The sequence below is a fragment of the Tamandua tetradactyla genome, chromosome 13, assembly GCF_023851605.1.
Source record: "Tamandua tetradactyla isolate mTamTet1 chromosome 13, mTamTet1.pri, whole genome shotgun sequence".
Taxonomy (NCBI): Eukaryota; Metazoa; Chordata; class Mammalia; order Pilosa; family Myrmecophagidae; genus Tamandua; species Tamandua tetradactyla.
In genome coordinates, this window is record NC_135339.1 from 8443606 (window position 1) to 8467061 (window position 23456).

Here is a 23456-nt window from a genome sequence, read left to right on the forward strand (position 1 = left end):
AGAGGCTACATCTGAGCAACAGAAGAGGTTCTCTTGGGGGTGACTCTTAGGCCTAGTTTTAAGTAGACTTAGCCTATCCTTTGTGGGACTAAGTTTCATATGAACAAACCCCAAGATTGGAAACTCGGCCTGTTGCTTTGGCTGTCCCCACTGCCTCTGAGAATATCAAGAATTCTCCACTTGGAGAGGTGGAATTTCCCCCCCTTTCTCACCATTCCCGCCAGGGGACTCTGCAAATACTTTCCTATTCACTGTTCAAATTGCTCTGGGATTTATCTGGGGATCACTCCGGACAAAGCTACAAAATCTTATGCCCTAAGCAGGATTCCAAGTACTGTGGTGTTCAGTTAAGCTGTCTCCATATGTTATATTAGGAAATTCACTTGTCAAAATATAAGTTTTGTACCAAATATACATTTTTTGTTTGTCTCGCACATATATTAAGGTTTTAAAATATTAATTACCAACTATTTTCAACACCCTGCATTATTGACATTCCTTTGTTCTTCCTCATGCAGAAATGTTTTTATATTTGCACATTTAATCACTATCATTATACACTCTAGGCATTCCTAGATGATACCATCTCAGTCTTTATTGTCTATCTTTCCTTCTGGTTTTATTTGAAAGCGATAGTTTTTAAAGCCCTCTTCAACAAGTAGTTACAAGAGAGATCCCAGAGTTTGTCATGGGCTGCCATGCAATCCTCTCATATTTTTTCCTTCTAGCTGCTCCAGAATATAGGAAACTAGAGGGCTTAAATACTTTTTTATCATCACAATTGATTTTTTTCCTTCTTTTTTTATTTTTGTGAAAAATAACATATATACAAAAAAAGCTATAGATGTCAAAGTACAGCCCCACAATTAGTTGTAGAACATATTTCAGACTTTGACGTGGGTTATGGTTTCACAATTTTAGGTTTTTACTTCTAGCTGCTCCAAGATACTGGAGACTAAGAGAGATAACATTTTAATGATTCAGCATTCATATTCATTTGTTAAATCCTGTCTTCTATGTATAATTCCACCATCACCATTGATCTTTCCATACTTCTCTTTGGGGATGTTTGGGCTATGGCAGTTCTAAATTTTTGCTTTTGGAAGGGTCTGTCACTAATATGGGGTAGGGAGATGGAACTATCTGATGTTCCGGAGAGGCTGGGCTAGGTTTCAGTATTTAGCTGGACCAGGGGCCCTTCTGGAGGTTGTAGGTTTCTGGACAGTTACAGTAGTGCCTGGAACCCTTGTGGAATCTTATATATTGCCCTTGATGTTCTTTAGGATTGGCTGGAATGGTCCTGGTTGGGGGTTGGCAGGTTGTGATAGGTAGCAATGTCTACCTGAAGCTTGTGTAAGAGCAACCTCCAGAGTAGCCTCTTGATCTCTATTTAAACTCTTTGCCACTGATACTTTGTTAATTACACTTCTTTTCCCCCTTTTGGTCAGGATGTTGATCCCACAGGACCAGGTTTGGATTCATCCCTGGGAGTCCTCTCCCACGGTGCTGGGGAGACTTTCACCCCTGGGTGTCATGTCCCACATAGAGGAGAGGGCAGTGATTTCACTTGCAGAGTTGGGCTTAGAGAGCCTGAGGCCACATCTGAGCCAGAGCAGAGGTTCTCCAGAAGTAACTCTTAGGCATGCCTATAGGTAGTCTAAGCTTCTCCACTACCTACAGAAGCTTCACAAGAGTAAGCCTCCTGATCAAGGACAGGGCCTATTGATTTGGGTGTCCCTAAAATTTGACACAGTATCTAGGAAATTCCCTCATGGTAAGGTTTAATAGTTCCATAGTCTTTCTCCCCTCCTTCAGGAAACTTTGCCAATACTTTTTGATTATCTGCTTAACATACTCTAGGATGTTTCCAGGTGTTACAATAATCTATGCAGGATTAAAGGATTTCTTTCTTATTCTGTGCTTCCTGTGTTTTAAACAAGAATAAAATTAATGAATTGAAGACAATTCTGGTGGTGCAATCAGAATGACCCAGGTAAAACGTAGGTCAGTTGCTAAATGGTTTAATAGTAAGTAATAAAATGTAATAAGTAATAAGTAATAAAATGGTTTTATTTTTCATGTAACATTGATTGTTAACGTGGTACTTTTACAGTACTGTACACATTCACTTTCACTGAGTGAAACTAGTAATATATGTCATAGTAGTGTGTGGTTTCCATGTACAATGCATTTAGGTGCATATGGAATTGTTGTACCATTTTGAAACGATTTAAGAAGCTCATTGTCAGTGTCTGCTCTCTCTCCTACCTTCCACCCCCCCTCTCCCATGTGTGTGTGTGTGTGTAACCATGTCCACGTGCTTTTTGTTTTTGTTTTTAATTTTTAGATAATAGGATGTATTTTCATGTCCTCTCTCTCCCTATGTAATCAATCCTATTAACCTTCTAACGCTTTGAAACAGTAGTCAAGGAAAGTTCTTAATGGATCAACTTTTATTTGAAAATTCAAAGATAGAAAATTCTTTTCTAGAGTATATTAGTATAAATGAGTTTGGTAATATTGTAGACTATGACCACTAGTTTAATGGTTTTGCCTCTAAGTGGAATATTTCACTTCATTTTAGTGCATGAGTGAGCATTTTAACATCCCTCATTAAGAGCTATGTATGATTCATTTTTGTTTTTTCTCTTACTAAAAAATGTTTTCCATTTTACTAATTAGCATTAACTTGTATAAAACATGAAAAATTTTAAGTAATTGTGTTACTAAATGCCATTCTTCAGCTGTCAGTGAAGAATTGATTGTGATCTTTTAATAGACCTTATTCATTTATTCTGTATACTGTTATGCTTCAAGGGCTTCAAGGGTTTTGAACTGTGTGGCCACAGTTTATGTTTTGTAATAATATTTGTTGCATTGTTTTCATGTCAGTTATCCCATTTGTCATAGTCCTTCTTTTTAGTGGGTAGACCATGTATATATTGTAGTTTTATAAAGATGCTGAACTCAGTGTGGCACATCGTCACATAACAATTATAGTAGTATCAGTTAATACTTATAGAGCACATATTGTTTCAGGCATTTATTTAATCCTTCAAACGGTCATTAGCTGTAGGTATTATTGTTAACCCATTTTACAGATGAGAAAATTGAAGCACAGAAAAAGGTTGAGTAGCAATCTAAATTTTAACCCAGACCATGTGGCACCTGGGTCTAGTTTCTTAACTGTTCTGTATATTATCACTTACAGTGAGAAGGAGGAATATTTAAATAAAGACTGTTCATTATGTGAAGTTAGTGGGGTTTTTTTGCAAAGAAATTTAGTACTTGAGCTTTAAGACACCTACTCTTTGCAAAATACTGTTATTTTCTTGGGTTTGTGACTAAGCTTTGGGTTCTAGAGGTTGCTCAAATCAGGAATCTGATAACTAGCAAGGGTGCAGGTTATATAGCTGATGTTTAAGGACTACAGTAAAAAATAGAGAGCTGGGATTTGAAATATCTTGTTTTCAGATTGCTAATGCATCATCATTGTATGCTAATACGTAAGAACAATGGATTTGTATACACAGTACAAATTCTGTTTAATGAAAGTTTCACAATGTCATTCCTTTTAGCATTAAGATTTTCTAATACATTTACTCTGTGAATCAATTTATGCTGTGTCATTTAGTAAGCCAGTTCTTTTTGTGGCACTTATACCATTGACTTGAGGTTATAGCATGGTTGTTTTAAAGATAATAGTTGTATTATAAGCTAAGTATTAGTATGTTGCTTATTTGTGACTACTATGGGTTAATTGTTTTAAACTTTTTTATTGTATAATATAACATATATACAAAGCGTAGAAAGGAAAAAGCAGTTGTTTTCAAAAAGCTGTTATAGGATAAATCCCAGGTTTTGTCCTGGGCTATTATACCACCATCTCAAATTTTTCCTTTTAGCTACTCCAGAATATGGGACGCTAGAAGAATGACTATTTTTTGTCATCACAATCGACTTTCTTTTTTGCTTGAAAAATAACATATAGATAAAACAATAAATTTCAAAGCATAGCACAACAGTTAGTTGTAGAACAGATTTCAGAGTTTGGTATGGGTTACAATTCCACAATTTTAGGTTTTTACTTCTAGTGGCTCTAAGATACTGGAATGGAAACTAGAAGAAATATCAATTTAATGATTCAGCTGTCATATTTGTTTGTTAAACTAGACATTCTCTGTATAACTACACCATCACCTTTCATCTTTCTTGTCCCATTCTTTAGAGGTATTTGGGCAATGTCCATTCTGACTTCTTCATGTTGGAAGAGACTGTTGATAATATAGGACAGGGGGATGGAACTAGTAGATGTTCTGGAGAGGCTGGCGTCTGTGCATTTCAGGACTTATCTGGTGCAAGGATCCATCTGGATGATGTAGGTTTCTGGAAAGTTATCCTGTGTTCTACTTTGCTAGCTGCCGGAATGCAATATACCAGAAACAGGATGGCTTTTAAAAAGGGGAATTTAATAAGTTGCTAGTTTACAGTTCTGAGGCCCAGAAAATGTCCCAATTAAAATAAGCCTATAGAAATGTCCAATATAAAGCATCCAGGTAAAGATACCTTGGTTCAAGAAGACCGATGAAGTTCAGGGTTTATTTCTCAAGTGGAAAGGCACATGGTGAACACAGCGTCATCTGCTAGCTTTCTCTCCTGGCTTCCCTTCACGAAGCTCCCCAGGAGGCATTTTCCTTCTTCATTCCAAAGGTCGCTGGCTGATGGACTCTGCTTCTCGTGGCTATGTTGTTCTGTTCTCTCAGAATCTATCGTTTTCTCCAAAATGTTTCCTCCTCTATAGGATTCCAGTAAACTAATCAAGACCCACCCAAATGGGCGGACATACCTCAACCTAACTCTGTTTAACAGCCACTCTTGATTAAATCACATCTCCAGGAAGATGTTCTGGGTACAGTGTCAAGCATGCAATACTGAATAGGGATTAGAAGAAACAGCTGCCTTTACAAAATGGGATTAGGATTAAAACATGGCTTTTTAAAAAAATTTATTTATTAATTAAAAAATAAACAAAATAAAACAATATACATAATCAGTAATTCACAATATCATCACTTAGTTGCATATTCATTTCCTAGAAAATTTGCATTAATTCAGAAAAAGAAATAAAAAGACAATAGAAAAAGAAATAAAATGAACACAGGAAAGAAAAAAAAAAAGATTATACCTACCATACCCCTTACCCCTCACTTTCATTGATCACTAGCATTTCAAACTAAATTTATTTTAGCATTTGTTCCCCCTATTGTTTATTTTTATTCCATATGTTCTACTCCTTTGTTGACAAGGTAGATAAAAGGAGCATCAGACACAAGGTTTTCACAATCACACAGTGACATTGTGACAGCTGTATCATTATTCAGTCATCCTCAAGCAACATGGCTACTGGAACACAGCTCTACATTTTCAGGCAGTTCCCTCCAGCCTCTCCATTACATCTTGACTAGCGGGATGATATCTTCTTGATGCTTAAGAATAGCCTCCAGGATAACCTCTCAACTCTGTTTGGAATCTCTCAGCCATTGATACTTTGTCTCATTTCCCTCTTCCCCCTTTTGGTCGAGAAGGTTTTCTCAATCACTTGATGTTAAGTCTCAGCTCATTCTAGGGTTTTTCTCAATCCCTTGATTCTGAGTCTCTGCTCATTCCAAGATCTCTGTCCCACGTTGCCAGGAAGGTCCACACCCCTGGGAGTCATGTCCCATGTAGAGAGGGGTAGGGTGGTGAGACTGCTCGTTGTGTTGGCTAGAGAGAGAGGCCACATCTGAGCAACAAAAGAGGCTCTCTTGGGGGTGACTCTTAGGCCTAAATTTTAAGTAGACTTGACCTATCCTTTGTGAGGTTAAGTTTCATATGAACAAACCCTAAGACTGGGGGCTCAGCCTATAGCTTTAGTTGTCCATACTGCCTGTTAGAATGTCAAGAATTCAACTTGGGGAAGTTGAATTTCTCCCCGTTCTCATCACTCCCCGAAGGGGGCTTTGCAGATACTTTTCCACTCACTGATCAAATCAGTCTGGGATTCATCGTGGCGTCACTCTGGACAAACCAGCAAAATCTCATGTCCTACCTGAGATTCCAAGTACTTATGGCGTTCAATCAAACTATCTACATAAGTTATATTAGGAAATGCACTAGTCAAAATATAAATTTTATAACAAATACACATTTTTTTGCTTTAGTGTCACACAGAAGGTGACATTTTAAAATATTAATTAGCATCTATTTTCAGCACCCTACAATAATGACATCCCTTTGTTCTCCTCATGCAAAAACATTTTTAAAATTGTACCTTGTACATTTCACTATTATTATACCCTCTAGGCATTCCTAGATTATACATGTCAATCTTTAACATCTTTCTTTCTGATTCCATTTATGTCCCCAGCCCTCCTCTCTCTAGCATTCTCACATGCAGCTTCATTCAGTGTTTTAACATAATTGTATTACAGTTAGGTAGTTTTGTGCTGTCCATTTCTGAGATTTTGTATCCAGTCCTGTTGCACAGTCTGTATCCCTTCAGCTCCAGTTACCCAATATCTTACCCTATTTCTATCTCCTGATGGTCTCTGTTATCAACGAAATATTCCAAGTTTATTTACTAATGTCAGTTCATGTCAATGAGACCATACAGTATTTCTCCTTTAGTTTTTGGCTAGTCTCACTCAGCATCATGTTCTCAAGGTCCATCCATGTTGTTACATACTTCTTAAGTTTATTCTGTCTTAAAGCTGCATAATATTCCATCGTATGTATATACCACAGTTTGTTTAGCCACTCGTCTATTTTGGCTGTTTTCATCTCCTTGCAATTGTAAATAATGCTGCGATAAACATTGGTGTGCAAATGTCCGTTTGTGTCTTTGCCCTTATGTCCTCTGAGTAGATACCTGGCAATGGTATTGCTGGGTCATATGGCAATTCTATATTCAGCTTTTTGAGGAACCACCAAACAGCCTTCCACAGCGGTTGCACCATTTGACTTTCCCACCAACAGTGAATAAGTGTGCCTCTTTCTCCACATCCTCTCCAGCCTTTGTCATTTTCTGTTTTGTTGATAACGGCCATTCTGGTTGGTGTGAGATGATATCTCATTGTGGTTTTGATTTGCATTTCTCTAATGGCCAGGAACGTTGAGCATCTCTTCCCGTACCTTTTGGCCAGTTGTATTTCCTCTTCTGAGAAGTATCTGTTCAAGTCTTTTTCCCATTTTGTAATTGGATTTGCTGTCTTTTTGTTGTTGAGTTGAACAAAAACATGGCTTTTTAAGGGTAAATACATCTTTTCAAACTAGCACACCTTAGTACACGAAACCTTTGTAGAATCTTTTTTTTTTTTTAACTTTTTTTACTACTTAATATAACATATAAAGAAAGAAAAAAAGCAATAGTCTTCAAAGCAGTCTTTAAGTTATAGGACAGATCCCAGAGTTTGTCATGGGCCACCATACTGTCATCTCAGATTTTCCCTTCTAGCTACTCCAGAACATTGGAGACTAGAAGGAATATGTATATTTTTATCATCACTTTTTTCTTTTTTGTGAAAAATAATATATATTCTAAAAAACAATAAATTTCAAAGCACAGCACCACAGTTAGCTGTAGAACATATTTCAGAGTTTGAATGGGTTACAGTTCTACAGTTTGTACTCCTAGCTGCTCTAAGATACTGGAGACTAAAAGAAATAACAATACAATGATTCAGTAACCATACTCCTTTGTTAAACCCTAACCTTCTTTGTGTAACTCCCATCATCACCTTTGATCTTTCCATCTCAATCTTTAGGGGGTATTTGTTTGGGCTATGGCCATTATACATTTTTATGTTGGAAGGGGCTGTCAGTAATACGGGGCTGGATGTAGAACTAGCTAAATTTTATGAAAAAATTAACCCTTACTGGAATCCCCCGATACTATGTCAAACATTAACCCCACCCATATCAATAGGACAAGACCTTGATCTTGAGGGTTCTGGAGAGGCCGGGCCGTCTAGGGTTCAGGATTCATCTGTCCCAGGGACCCATCTGGAGGTTGTAGGTTTCTGGAAAATTACCCTAGTTCTTTAGGATTGGCTGGAATGGTTTTGGTTGGGGTTTGGCAGATTATGATAGGTAGCAATGTCTAACTGAAGCTTGCATAAGAGTGACCTCCAGAGTAGCCTCTTGATTCTATTTCAACTCTCCCAGCCATTGATACTTTATTAGTTACACTTCATTTCCCCCTTTTGGTAGGATGGAATTGTTGATCCCATGGTTCCAGGGCCGAACTCATCCCTGTGAGTCTTCTCCCAGGCTGTTATGAAGACTTTTACCCCCAGATGTCATGTCCCACTTAAGGGGAAGAGCAATGATTTCACTGACAGAGTTGGGCTTAGAGAGAGTGAGACCACATTTGAGAACAAAAGAGGTCCTCCAGAAGTAACTCTTATGCATACCTATAGGTAGGCTAAGCTTCTCTGCTACCTACTTAAGCTTCACAATTGTAAGCCTCAAGATCAAGGGCTTGTCCTATTGATTTGGGTGGTGTTAATGTTTGACATAGTATCCGGGTTCTAGTAAGGGTTGATTTTTTTCATGAAATTTTGGCCAGTCTTAAAATAGATTTTTTTCACTTGTACTCTTATGTGAATATATGTAATATAAGTAATACATATTACTTATGTAGTATATGCAATACAGAAAATACAAAGATTGCAGTCTTAAAAACAAAGAAAATCAGATTAAACCATTTATTTTAAGTTTAAAAAATTAACAGCAGTTTTGTAATGGATGTAGATGAGGTTTCAGTTTTCTGTGTAGTCAGTCTTTATTTAGTCACTCTTATAAGTTTATAGTTGATTTGGCAGCAAAATAGTCTGAAATGATATGAAACAATTTACATCTTTTTCCCACTTAGTGTAAATATTTATGCATTCTGCTTTAGGAGTCATGTGTTTCATTACATGGTACTATACTAGAACCTATAAAAATGTAGTATATATGTAGCAAATCTCCCTATATTATAAAGCTTGAAAATTTTTGAATGATGGCACACATCTGACCATAACAGTTTGGTTAAACAAATGTAGAAAATAGTAACCGTCATAAGCTACTTGAATCCCATTGCTGGAAGATTGTGGGTCGTAAGTCATAAGTATGAGGAGCAAAGTTTTGCCAAAGAACATGTTGAATTAAATATATTAATTACTAAACTAGAATAAGCCTGGCCGATAGGTTTAATTTCAGTGCCATCTTCTCTTGGTTGGCAGTAGTTGCACAGAGCACTACACACCAGTGCTGTGGCTGCATAACCCTGTGACTCCATGTGTCTGCCAGAGGCGTGGAAACATGGTGGAAATGCATGCCAGGTAGCACCACCTGCTGTCCAGAACATATGTTTGTATATTTCAGTTATCTTTATAATTTTACTTTATTAAAGGAAGCACTTTTGTAAAGAGGGCAAAGTTAAGAGGGAAGCAATTGATCTTTTCTTCATTTCTCTAGTCTCCTACAAAAGCTGTGTATAATGCCAGACAGTGGAACCATCCAGACTCAGAAGAACTACCTGGGCCTTCAGTAGTAAAATCTCAGAGTGTCACCGTAAGTAAATGTCTTTCTTAGTTTCTGACCATTTATTTTGACCTTCACTGAAATATAATGACTTCAGTTTAGTTTACTGGAATAATAAGAACTGTGGACAGGATAACAGAACTTTTAGTGATACCAGCTTATAAGTGAGAGCCTTAAAATATTTGGATTGCTTTTACACCTAAGCCACGTTTTATGGAATTTAGGTTCTTTAGTGTTTAAGAGAGTAATTTTTTTATTTGGTGTTTCTGTAACATCATACATACGTGAAAAAGTGGCTTTGAGTGGATAATTTACTTTGCAGAGGATAACCTCTTTCTGCATGCCAGTAATGTTTCCCTTCAAAACACATTTGAATGAGATATGCTTATCAAGTTATTTTCTTCAGAAGGACTATTAATGTCACACACAGTATTTCCAGATTTATGGTAAAGTGTCCAACATTTGGAGTTTTCAGGTCAGGTGTTTATAATAACAGTAACAAAATAATTGGGGGAGAGCAGCTTTCTAAGATAATATTCCCTGTTTTCTTAAACTGATTAATTAAACACATTTTAAGCACCGTTCGATAGCACAGAATCATCATTGTGCGCATTAGAAGTTATGAACCATGTGAGTGTATGCCAAGCTCCCGTTATGTGGCTGTTTATTTCCTTTCTGAATACTTCAGATTCCTGTGCTTTTTAGACTCTTTTGCCTGTCTGTTATAGTTGATGTCTCACTCCTTGCTCTTTCTCAGGGCTGTTTATATGTACAACTGTGATTCTTTATTCTAGCTAATGTTCCTGGAGACATAATAAATTGTGTTAAATGCAAGGTTAGAAAAGACTAGAATGAATCCTAAGTGGGTTTTTTGGCTTTGTTTTATTTTTTCAGTAAAACATGTAAGTTCTACCTGGTAGTTCATGGAATTTGAAATATCCTCTGTGACCTTTCAGAGGTCTTCCCTTTTTTTCAGCTTTATTTACTCTTTTTCTGGAGCTAAATTTGTCAGATAGATAAGATGTTACTATTTTTATATACCTATTTAGAACAACTAATTCAATACCTTTTTAATAGGTGAGGCTGTCTTCAAAGGAACCAAATCAAAAAGATGATGGAGTTTTTAAGGCTCCCGCACCACCACCCAAAGTGATAAAAACTGTGACAATACCTACTCAGCCCTACCAAGATATAGTTACTGCACTGGAATGCAGAAAAGAAGACAAAGAAGTAAGCAGCTATATACGTTTTTACTGCAAGTAGATGGATTTTTTTTATGTAACATTTAGTCTTTTAATGTCTTGAGCAATACAGTACACTGATATTCACAGTTTTAGACCAGGAACTAAAATTTATCTTGTTCTACAACTACTAATGTTTTTAAAATATTTTTGTTGTTGTCATCTACTGAACTATTTTATGTGCTTAAATGAAAGGGAGCAAGCCCATGAATTTAAATATCCTAGTTCATAGTTACGAAAGAGATGGACATTTTTTCTCTTGGCAGTTATCTACTGTTGTTCAGCACGTGAAGCGCTTCAATGATGTGGTGGAATTTGGTGAAAATCAAGAGTTCACTGATGACATTGAGTACTTGTTGAGTGGCTTAAAGAGCACTTAGCCTCTAAACACACGTTGCCTTAGGTAGGATCGTATTTTATATTTAATAATTATATGCATGCCATATGTCATTGAATTTTTCCAACTGGGTAGAATATTGTTAAGTTAAACATTTGTGATTTTGTTGTCATGGATGTAATTTATAGCCAACAGTAGAAGAAAGAAAGATGGGTGATCATAGCCCTTTAACATAATGTAGGCTTCATTCTCAAGATGCTTAAAAGAAGAAAGTTTATGCTAAGGTATCTTTTAAGTTCTTTTTCAGCTCATAATTTTAAACAAGATGTAGATTAAGCGTGTTTTGATCTCCATCATATTTGTATTCTATAATGAATTGAATATCTTGATTTTGATCAAATTATCAGTTTGCCATGATAGTACCATTTGTCTGGTTTTTAATATGAATGTTTTAAAGAGTAGTTTTGTATCAGTCACATCAGGAAAAATTGGTAAAGTGATAATAGTTGTATAATAAAGGTGTTTTTTCATTTCCAATGTAATTTTTTATCTTCTTTTTCTTTTCTTTAACAAAGTAGTGGTATCTGCTCTGGGACTTACAACACTGGTTTGGGAGACATGATATAATTAAGTAATAACCTTGATGAAAATACTAAAAGTGCAATCAAGTGCCGTCACACCCTGGGCTTTGCCCTTTGGAGCTAGAATCTGGCATTCCCTAATTTTAACTTACTTAGTTGCCATCTAGAATTTGAGTTTTAGAAACAATCTAAAAATGGACTTTACTTATTTTGTAAAGGTTTTTGCTTTAGTCAGTTAGCTGAGTAATATTTTGGCACAATGAAAATTAAGAATGGTAAATTATAAATTTTTAAATAAAATATCCTTTGTGGTTCTGTGTTTTATTCATCTATGCTCAGTAATTGTATCAGAAACATTATGAAAGGTAGTTCACACCTCATGCTTAAAATTGTAGTAGTAATGTAAGGAATGTGCCAAAGATGAGCAGGTGATTTATTGTTATTTTTAATTATAGTTGACATAGTCACATACTAAGCATCAGTAAAATTTGATTAGCCTGTGTGTTTTTTTTTCATTTTCTTTTGCCCATGTTTTTTAATACCCCCTTGCCCCTGCTTGTTTTGGTATTACACAAAGTGAAGCCAATGTAGTAGATATTTCCCAGTCCTCCTAATCTAGTCTGTTTTCTTCTAGTGTTATTAGCTTGGCTACTAAATGTGCCATGCCCAGTTTTCGAATGCACCTGAGATCGCATGGCATGGTAGCAATGGTCTTTAAAACCTTGGACGATTCGCAGCACCATCAGGTATTTTTAAGTTTCTGAGATTTAGGAGCCTTATTTAAAATGCTGGTCTATTAGGCTGTCAAAATAGCTTCATTTGATATTCATGTGATTGCATATATGTTTTTCCTAATTATGGATCAAGTCTTTTTTGTTTGCTAATTATATAGAGCTAGGACTGGAATATTTTTGCTTGATAAGACACTTAAGATGATTTTCTCAATGCATTCTATTTTTTCTTGTCAATTTATAATATTAAAAGTTTAATCAGTCACCATAGCTGGCATACAACACCGTGCTTGACTTTAAGTATTGATTTCCTCTAATCAGAAAGTGCTAAGAGTCTTTAGTATTATTTGACTCAGATAGTGTGAAAAAAAATTATTTTTAAATGTCCTAATTTTTTTGCATGGGCAACTTTTGGGACTCGAACCCGGGTCTCTGCCATCGCAGGCAAGAATTCTGACACTGAGTCACCATTGCCCACCCTGTCCTAATTTTTTTTTTAATAAAACAATATTTTGTCTGTATGTAGCTTTGTGGGAAACAATTTCTATATAAGAACCAAAAATCATAACGGTGGTGATAAGATATCATGGCAGCCACAAAGATCCAGGTAACACTTTAGACTGTTGTCTTTGGAGCTGGATAGAATAATGTAAATTAAAATTTATTTAGTCATTACCCATAATTGAATGATCCTTTTCACTGAATTTTGTTTTTACTTTTCTTTTTGGAAATCTTGAGCATAATGGCTGTTTTTGATTCTGCAGTTCTTAGTGCCTCTGAATTATTTTTCTACCTATCAGTTTACAGTGTGCATATTTCTTTAATGTTGAATGGGGATGTGGATGATCCTCTATATATTGAATATATATATAATCTTGGGCATCACTTCGTTGTGAAAAGGAATGGAATTCTCATTTTTATTATGACTTTGCTTTCTCTTAAAAATAAAGCATGCATAATAACATTCAGATTTAAATCCAAGTAAATTTTTAACATTGCTACATTTAAAAGAATGTAATCCTCATTGCTAATCATTATCATAGTGGTATTTTAAGATGACTTTATTATATTTTTCTTTAAGAAGATTATGTTCCAAATACGGATAAGATGTTAAAAAATTAATCTGATAGGTCTTCTGAACCTGAAAGCAGTGTACTTAAACCTGGATTATAATTCTATTACCAAATCGTGGCAGATGAAAGAATATTTAATGAGGAGGAAGACATGAGAACTGACTATTAACTTGCTTCAATCTGTAATTAGTAGAGAATCGAAATGTTAGTGTGTATTCTTGGGGATAGTGGATCTCCAGTAGTCTGTACTGTGGCATCCTAATTGCCAGTTTAACTTGCTATGTAAACATTTTGTAAAGAAGGATTTTATAAAGCTTAACAGTAGCTAACTTTTCTTATGTAAAGAAGGATTTTATAAAGTTTAACAGTAGCTAACTTTTCTTATGTAAAGAAGGATTTTATAAAGCTTAACAGTAGCTAACTTTTCTTATGTAAAGAAGGATTGTAAAGGAAAGAGTTATGGGCCCCATCAGGCTAAGAAAAACAACCCGGACTTTCCTGGGGCGGTTATCTGCTTCTTGCAACCCCCATGACTCCTGGCGCCAGAAATGCTTGTTGTGAAACTGTTCGTTATCTACTTCCTGCATAAAGCAGAACCTGTAACTCATGTTCAACCCTCAAACCCCACCCCCTTATCCTGGCCCTTAAAAGGCTTCCCAAACCCAGGCTCGGGGCTCTCTGTTCCTGCGTGTTTAGTGAGCCCCACGCATGTGTGGTAAATAAACCCCTTGCGTGTTGCATGAGAGAACGTCTCTTGGAGTCCTCCTTTGCGTGGCAAAACTCTTGAATTCTTACATTTGGAGGTCCCACCGAGATTGGCTCTTCGTAAGGGGACACTCCAACAGCTCTTTCTCTCGGGGTAAGTGAGGCCTTTTTGTCTGAGGTGCAATTGCTTAGTCTGTCAGACTGACTGTCGGAGAGTTGCGTGATCACTCCCCGACGGCAACCGGCAGACGTGTCCAGGGGTTGCAGGTCACTCTCCCGAGGGACGCCTCGGGATTGGGGGACCTCTGGGGACGCCTGGAGGCTTCCTACAGGGCCGACTCTGATTCTGTTTCCCTTCTGACGGGGGGAGACTCGATCACAGTCATCAGGCCAGTCTGAGCTGTGTCTCTGAAACTGTATAAACGTGGTGTGCCGGCTCTCTGTGTGTCTGTCTGTATTTGTGTGTTAGGAATTGTTTTCGTTTTACCAAAGATGGGTCAAGGAACGTCGACTCCACTTTCTCTGACCTTAAGACACTGGTCTGAGGTCAGGGAAAGAGGTCAGAATCTATCTCTTATTGTAAAGAAAGGCAAATGGCAGACCTTCTGCTCGGCCGAGTGGCCCTCTTTTAACGTGGAATGGCCTTGTGAAGGAGCTTTTCATCTACCCTTGATTCGGGCCGTCAAGTCAGTCATCTTCCGCCCTGACCCGTATGCCCACCTGGACCAGCAGCCCTACATCATGGTTTGGCAGGACCTGTATGAAAACCCACCTCCATGGGTAAAGCTGTTTCTTACTCCTCTTGGTCAACATGACTCTCCCTCTGTACTCCCAATCAAGGTGCTGGGTCCTTCTCAAGCTCCGAAACTATCCTTCCTTACCTCCTGCAGTCCTACCGGAATCCCAATCGGATCTACTCCTCTTCGATGCAGGTCCTTCTTCCCCTCCCCCCTACCCTTCAGCTCCGGTACAGGACCCCCCTTTTCTTAGCTCACCTTCTCCCTCCTCTAGTTCTCTCTCTCCGACCTCTTCCATTCCCTCTCCGCAGGTTCACCAACAGACGATCCCAGATGAAACAGGACCGGCACATAGTACACGAAGCAGACGAGCACTAAGCCCATCTGATGTGGCGGTCACTCTCCCCCTCAGACCGTACGGGCCTCCAGTGGATGATAGTCACGGGGGAGAAATGTCCACTCTACAATACTGGCCCTTTTCCTCCTCTGACTTATATAACTGGAAAAATAATAACCCTCCTTTTTCCGAGGCTCCCACTAGGCTGACTGGATTGGTGGAGTCCCTTATATTCTCTCACCAGCCCACTTGGGATGATTGTCAACAACTCTTGGGGATTCTCTTCACCACAGAAGAGCGAGATCGGATCCTCCTGGAAGCCAGGAAGCAAGTTCCCGGACAAGATGGGAGACCCACCCAACTCCAGCATGTCATCGACGATCAGTTCCCGCTGTGCCGCCCTAATTGGGACCCGAACACCTCTAAAGGTAGGGAGCATCTGTCCATCTATCACCAGACTCTAGTAGTGGGTCTCCGAGCAGCCGCATGCCGGCCCATCAATTTGGCCAAGGTAAAAGAAATTATTCAGGGAGCGGACGAATCACCCTCAGTCTTTCAAAAAAAAAAAAAAGTAATAATGGAGGCATACCGTAGGTGTGCTCCCTTCGACCCTCAATCAGAGGATCAAAGAGCCTCAGTGGCCATGGCCTTTATCGGCCAATAGGCTCCAGACATTAGACGCAAGCTGCAGCGCTTAGACGGGTTGCAGGACCTAGCCTTGCGAGATTTAGTCAAAGAAGCTAAAAAAGTGTTTTATAAGAGAGAAACAGAGGAGGAAAAAGAACAAAGGAGGGAAGGAGAAAGAGAGGAAAAAAAATTAGTAAGAGAAAAAAGAATAATACAGCTAATTAAGGACCAAATTAATTCTGCCCTAAGCAGGCCCATTCAAGTGCATTATCACCGACTTCATCTCGCTAACCAAGGTATGAAACCAAAATATCTGACTGCTACCCACCCTCTCGGGTAAGAATCCCCACTCCTACGGGAGCAGCATACAACTCGAAAATATGCTTCTAGCTTAAGCTATGATTGGTACCGCTGGGTGCAAGGCAAAGCACTGCAAAGGAGGGCCAAAGCAATTAAAGGCCATTTTCGAGCTCCTTGAGAAGTATGCCTCATCTTGCATAGAGGTTCACTCTGCAAAAATTCCTCTCCCCAGAAAAACAGAGTCACAAACAACCTGGGGGATGAGGCCTCTACTTCCCCCAGCAAAGGTTAATGCCAAAAGAATGCTGGATCAGCATTCTTCCTCCATCCTTTTAAAAAAACAAAGGGAGGAAATGTTGGGGACAATTAAAATAGCATGTATAAAATCCACCCTCAGCGATGCCGGAAACATGCAACAAGGCCGCCAGGGCTGAAACAAAGAACTAGCCATTGTCCACTGTGCTAGCCACCAAAGAGGCTCGGACCCAGTAACCATGGGTAATAGGCGAGTAGATAAAGAAGCAAAAGCGGCAGCATTAAGGGACCCTATAAACCTGGTCCTAATAACCAAAGAAAACCAGCAACCCCCTGAGACACTATCTGAGGTTACACCCCAAGGAGAGTCGGAAGCCCTAGCTTACATACAGCAGGTCCACCAGCTCACTCACCTGAGGACAGGGAAACTACAGCAGCTCCTGCAAGACCAGAGGGAATTGTACCCTCTGGCAGCCTCAAAAAGGAAAGAACTGGCAGATCGCGTAGCCAGAGAGTGTCAGGCGTGTCAAATCGTAAACGCCTACCCCACCAAAGCTCCTAACGGAAAAAGACTAAGGGGAACTCGACCTGGGCAGTTCTGGGAAGTCGACTTTACTGCAATTAAACCTGCAAAATATGGACTTAAATACTTACTAGTTTTTATAGACACCTTTTCAGGATGGGTTTAAGCCTACCCAACTAAGAGAGAAACGGCCCAGGTCGTAGTCAAGAAGATTATGGAAAAATTTTTCCCTGGTTCGGTCTACCAAAGGTAATAGGGTCAGATAACGGACCCGCATTTGTAGCCCAGGTGAGTCAGAGTGTGACCAGGATATTGGGGATTGATTGGAAATTGCATTGCGCATACAGACCCCAAAGCTCAGGACAGGTAGAAAGAATGAACAGGACAATTAAAGAGACCCTAACCAAATTAGCTATAGAGACTGGCTTGAAAGATTGGACCATGCTCCTGCCTTATGCCCTGTTCAGGGCCAGGAATACCCCCTCTGCTCTCATGTGTAATCTAACCCCCTATGAAATCTTGTATGGAGCCCCCACCTCCAGTCAAGGACATGTCCTCCATTCTAGAAATTAATAGTTCCCTCCATACCCCCTTGCTTGACAGGCTGCGAGCCTTGGACAAAGCCCAGCGGTTCCTGTGGCGGCAGCTCTGCACCTCCTACCTGCCAGGAGACAACAGAACTCCGCATCAATATCAGGTGGGAGACTTCGTCTACGTCCGCCGCCACCAGGTACAGACTCTTGAACCTCGCTGGAAAGGACCGTATCAGGTACTCTTGACCACCCCCACCACAGTCAAGGTCGCATCCTGGATCCATGCGTCTCATCTCAAACCTGCGCCTTCGCCCTCTGAGTCCCAATGGAAACTGGAAAGGACTGACAATCCTCTCAAGCTGCGGGTTCGTAGGGTTACTACTCCTTCTCCTCCTTCCCCTAGGGGAACCCAATTCCAACCCGCATTAAGCCTTGGAAATGGACAGTAACCAGATGGGATGATGGGAAGACTATAAAAACTTGGGATGGAGCAGGGGAGCCTTCTTTTCTAGTGACCCCTTGTAATCTTACCACTCTGGGGAACGAACCCTGTTGCGACCTGACCCCCATCTACCTATGTCCCGCATCCAATCACGGAAAAATTACTCTAACAGCCCAGGACACTATTATTGTGCCTACTGGGGCTGTGAGACTTTAGCTTCAAAATGGACAACCTTAGGCGACCCCTTCCTCAAAATAGGGTACCAGAAAACCTGTTCTAATCCTGGAAGCTATGGGTCTGATGGATGGCCCGGGGCCCACCATGGAACACTCATGACCGGCGGTAGGCCTACAACCGATTTCTCACAAAACCCTTGCGCTAAAATTTGGCTTAATATCACTAACCTCTCAGATAATAGTTGGATAACTGGAAAAACCTGGGGAGCCAGATTATACGAAACCGGCACAGACAGGGGGAGGCTAATACTAATTAAAAAGGAAGAAATTCCCCCCAAAAGCTATCAGGGTAGGCCCCAACCCTGTTCTGACTATGAAAAACCCAGGGCCTCGTGCGAAGCCTACGCCCCCAGGAAGGCCTAGCAATAGCTCCCTAATTCCCACTTCTTCCCCCCTTCCAACTCCCAATACTACTTCTCCCTACAATCCAGAGACTCCTGGCAACCGATTATACAACCTAATTCTAGGAGCCTTTTCTGCCCTCAATCACTCCCGAGCTAGTCTCACCCAGTCATGCTGGCTTTGCCTGTCGGCTTCGCCGCCCTATTATGAAGGAATAGCTGTAAACAAATCATATACCATCCTCCCTTCTGGCACGTCTTGCGACTGGGACGGCAACCATAAACTCACCTTGTCTGAAGTTACGGGACAAGGAACTTGTATAGGTAACCCTCCTCCCCACGTTAAAATCTTATGTTCCACCATTAATCAAACCCAAGATAATGATAAATTCCTTCAACCTCCCCCAGGTTTAAAGTGGGCATGTGACACTGGAATTACCCCTTGTGTATCTACAAAGGTTTTTAACAGCTCTGCCAACTATTGTGTATTAGTTTCTATATACCCCCGAATTCTCTATCATTCAGGGACAGACTTAGAAACTACACTATTAAGCCAAAGCAGATACAAAAGAGAACCAATCTCAATAACTCTAGCAGTCCTTATGGGGGTAACTGTCGTTGCTGGTATAGGCACAGGGACTGCTACCATTGTACATAGCAATCAGCAAACCAGTCAATTACAGGCCGCGATAGATCAAGACTTAAAAGAAATAGAAAGATCTGTCTCAGCCCTTCAGAACTCTCTAACCTCCCTTTCAGAAGTAGTTCTGCAGAATAGGCGGGGACTTGACTTGCTTTTCCTTAAAGAGGGGGGACTATGTGCAGCTTTAAAAGAACAGTGCTGTTTCTATGCGGATCACTCTGGTGTTGTTAAAGAGTCCATGACAAAACTCAGAGAGCGCCTTCGTGAAAGACAAAAAGAACAAGAGGCACAACAGGGATGGTTTGATCTTGGTTTACTAAGTCCCCCTGGTTGATGACGCTATTATCTGCTCTCGCTGGGCCTTTAACTGTGTTACTTTTAATAATAACTATAAGACCATGTATTCTAAATAGAATTATACAGTTTTTACAAAGGCAGATTGGAAATGTCAAATTAATGCTCATCAGATAACAGTACTCAGTGTTAAATAACCCAGAAAATCTCTAAGATTAGAGATATGTAGAAAAAGGAGTGGGGAATGTAAAGAAGGATTTTATAAAGCTTAACAGTAGCTAACTTTTCTTATGTAAAGAAGGATTGTAAAGGAAAGAGTTATGGGCCCCATCAGGCTAAGAAAAACAACCCGGGACTTTCCCGGGGTGGTTATCTGCTTCTTGCAACCCCCATGACTCCTGGCGCCAGAAATACTTGTTGTGAAACTGTTCGTTATCTACTTCCTGCATAAAGCAGAACCTGTAACTCATGTTCAACCCTCAAACCCCACCCCCTTATCCTGGCCCTTAAAAGGCTTCCCAAACCCAGGCTCGGGGCTCTCTGTTCCTGCGTGTTCAGTGAGCCCCACGCATGTGTGGTAAATAAACCCCTTGCGTGTTGCATGAGAGAACGTCTCTTGGAGTCCTCATTTGCGTGGCAAAACTCTCAAATTCTTACAATTTAATCAGTCACCCAGTCTGAAATTTCTCTACTCTTGGGGTTCAAAGTTTAAATCTTTAGATTGTTACTAATGTTTCTGTGCATTGAGATATAAATACAGAATACCCCACAATTGGAGTATCTCAAATGTAGGAGCTTTTTGTTATATTAATGCTTATCTAAAATATATCATCTTCAATAGTTAAAGGTTTTTATATCTTTTGTATAGAGTGTGCTAATAACTACCTCACCTAAGTAGTTTTGAGAGCACATTAAATTAAGAGTTAAAATAAAAAGTTACTTGGTTCAGCCGGAATTGATTGCTTTGATTTTAAAGAAATGAACCAAATAGGTTCATTTCAACATCCTGGGTTTATACACTTATGGAAATACAGCTGTGTTTACGTTCCAGTAAAAAAATGCTAAATTTCTAATGTGGATTTCAAAACACATTTTCAGTATTGAAAAAGTATTCTATAAACTGTTCATTTAGCACAGAATGCCCAAAGAAACATGTAATTCAGCTAATATTCTTCCAGCTTTGGGACATTCATGTAAGGAAGGACCGTAGAAAAGAAAGTTTTAAGCAACAGTGCTTTATTCATTTATTTTATAAATACATTCCCTGGAATACTTTAGAGGGAACCATTGAAGAAAATTTTTTGAAGATTTCCAATATGGTCAGCAATATGAGTTTTAGGCATGCATGTTTTTTACCATTAAAATAGTAACTGAGCAAATCTCAAAACAGTCGTATTTCCTGAAATTGTCACCAACTGCTTTCATGAACTTTTGTTTTGTTTTGTGTGTTTGGTCTGTTGAAGAATCTGTCCCTTTGCACAGCTGCCCTCATGTACATCCTGAGTAGGGACTGGTTGAACATGGATCTCGATAGAGCCAGCTTAGATCTAATGATTCGGCTTCTGGAACTGGAACAAGATGCTTCATCAGCTAAGCTACTGAATGAAAAAGATATGAACAAAATTAAAGAAAAAATTCGAAGACTATGTGAAACTGTACACAACAAGCATCTAGATCTTGAAAATATAAAGGTAGGTCCCTCCCTCCTCCCTTCCTTCCATTGTAAAATAAAAACTACTTTCATAAAGTCTTTGATTTGTGACAGTTCTGCTAGCAGACATGTGACTTTGGACAAATCATTTAACCTCTTTAGTCTCAGTTGACAAATTGAGAAATTTTTCTGAGGTTTAGCCTAGAGCGTAATTCTGTTCCCTGCCTGAAATTTCTAACCTAGCTCATCTATATTTGGGTCTCCGTTCAGTAAATGGCCGTAAATTTCTGTTGACTTTTTTTTTTCCATGTAGATATTGCATTTAGGCTATTAGTAATTTCTATTCATAGTATCTGGACTTCATGAAAAAAAAAAGGGTTCAAAGCACTTGTGAGGGCCATTTCTTTTCAGTGACTCAGTGACTTATTCCATGCTGTTTTAGGTTGTTGACTTCTTCAAGAGATTGCAAGAACCCAAAAGACTGAGAGAACAGATTCCTAGGTACCTGCCCTCCCTGGGGCAGTGCCCTTTCTAATTAGGGCCAGAGCCAGTAGCCACCCCTGTGCTCACTCAACTCCCCATCTTTAAAATGCCCATGTAGCTTTTGCTTCATTCCAGTCATACTTTCATCTCTTTTTATTTTTTTCCATCTGTCTTTTTCCTTGTAGAGTCAGTAATACCTCAATGGTTGCTAGTCCAATACTAAATAATTGGCCTGTAGTTTTGAAAAATAATCTTATTTCATTGTTATTGTTTATATCTTATTTATAATTATTATTGTATAATGCCTGGTTTTCAGATATTTCTAACGTCTCCCTTATATAAACATTGTTTTTCTCTGGTGCCCCATTGTTCTGCATTGGAGCTTGGCTATATACTTTAAGAAAGAAAAAACGATAAAGGCAACTAAAGAGAAAGGGAACTTTAATCAGTTTTTTATCCTGCCTCTTAATCTTCTGTGCTCCCTCTAGCGGTGATCCTGTAGCATTATTTATGTGTAATGATTTTGTCATGGTGCCACATGATGAGCATCCAAGCTGCTAGCTCTGCAGTATAAAGTTTAAGATGTGAGAGTCTGGAACACTAAAACAAAGGAGTTGTATTCAGAATAGTTAAGAAAATGTATAAAACAGTAAGAAATAGAAAAGCAACCTTGAAGGAAAAAACGCATGGTAGGAAAAATGCATATAACTAAAAAATATGTGCTAAAATTCATTGTATAAACCAAAGCAGTAAGATACCACTTTCCATCTTCAGATAGACAAAAATTTAAAGTGATAACTTGTAAGTTTGAGGGTTCAGGGTAATTGACACTCCCACATTTTGCTTCTGAGAGTTAACTTCTAACAGCCTTTGTGGAAAATTAGTCCAGTGTATTAATTTGCATTTGGAATATGTATATAGTTTGATTTAGCCCATTCTTGAGCATTTGTACTGTAGAAATAATAGTATCAGTATTATATTGAATTGACAAGTGATAAATTAATAATGGGTTTTCTCTGAAAACTGGTCATGTGATTTAAAACATCTCTTCAATACATTGTTGTGATAAAATTAAAAATTAGTTAATTTTTACTTAATGAAAGCATTTACAGTACTATACAGAGATCCTTCTAGCAGGCAGTGAATTTTTTGTAAAGAAGGTCAGTTTTTAGAAATGTTGCCTCCAAATTATTGGCGAGCGTCCGTGTTCATTACTGATGCTTTTGAATTTTAGCCTGGGCATTTAGCTATGGAGGCATCACTTCTAAACGAGCAGGAGATTGGTTTAAAGAAGAACTACGGCTTTTGGGAGGTCTGGATCACATTGTAGATAAAGGTACATTATGCACATGTATTACTTTTTTTTATGTATTATTTAAAACCTGAGGAAGATGTTTCATTTACATACAAAAAATAATTGTATCTGTTTGAAAAGTTCTGTTCTTTTACTAGTGTCCTGCAAATCTCTTCATTTTTAGAGAGCAGGCCATCAATACTTTGCTATTGGGGCTACCAAAAAACGTAAATTATAAAAGTAGGGTCTCATAGTTCAGGATCTCATAGTAGAAAACCTAGAATAATGTTCAGTGAAATGTCAGATTATTGATAGCATGTGTACAGAGGGTTTTTGCCTTTTTAAGAATTGTATTTTTTTGCAGATATTATTGAGAAGTAGTTATTTATCATATATTCCATCCAAATTATACAGTCAGTATCTCACAGTATCACCACTTAGTTGTGCAGTCATCATCACACTCACTTTTAGACCATTTTCGTTACTCTAAGAAGAAAGTTATCAGATAGACACACAAAAAAGAAAACC

General features: G+C 38.8%; 1 long non-coding RNA gene across 10 annotated transcripts in view; it reads left to right on the plus strand.

The window, feature by feature from the left end:
• Positions 1-23456, plus strand: part of LOC143653556 (uncharacterized) — a 62641-nt gene that overhangs the window by 17416 nt on the left and 21769 nt on the right. For 5 of the 10 annotated variants that reach the window (XR_013161365.1, XR_013161366.1, XR_013161371.1 and 2 more), the window contains 6 exons: positions 9499-9594; positions 10642-10794; positions 11072-11208; positions 12358-12469; positions 20964-21191; positions 22869-22970. This is a non-coding gene — a long non-coding RNA (uncharacterized LOC143653556). Of the gene's footprint in view, positions 1-9498; positions 9595-10641; positions 10795-11071; positions 11209-12357; positions 12470-15599; positions 15735-17614; positions 17781-20963; positions 21192-22868; positions 22971-23456 lie in introns of all 10 variants that reach the window. The other 5 variants (XR_013161364.1, XR_013161363.1, XR_013161367.1 and 2 more) reach the window with 5 other exon arrangements.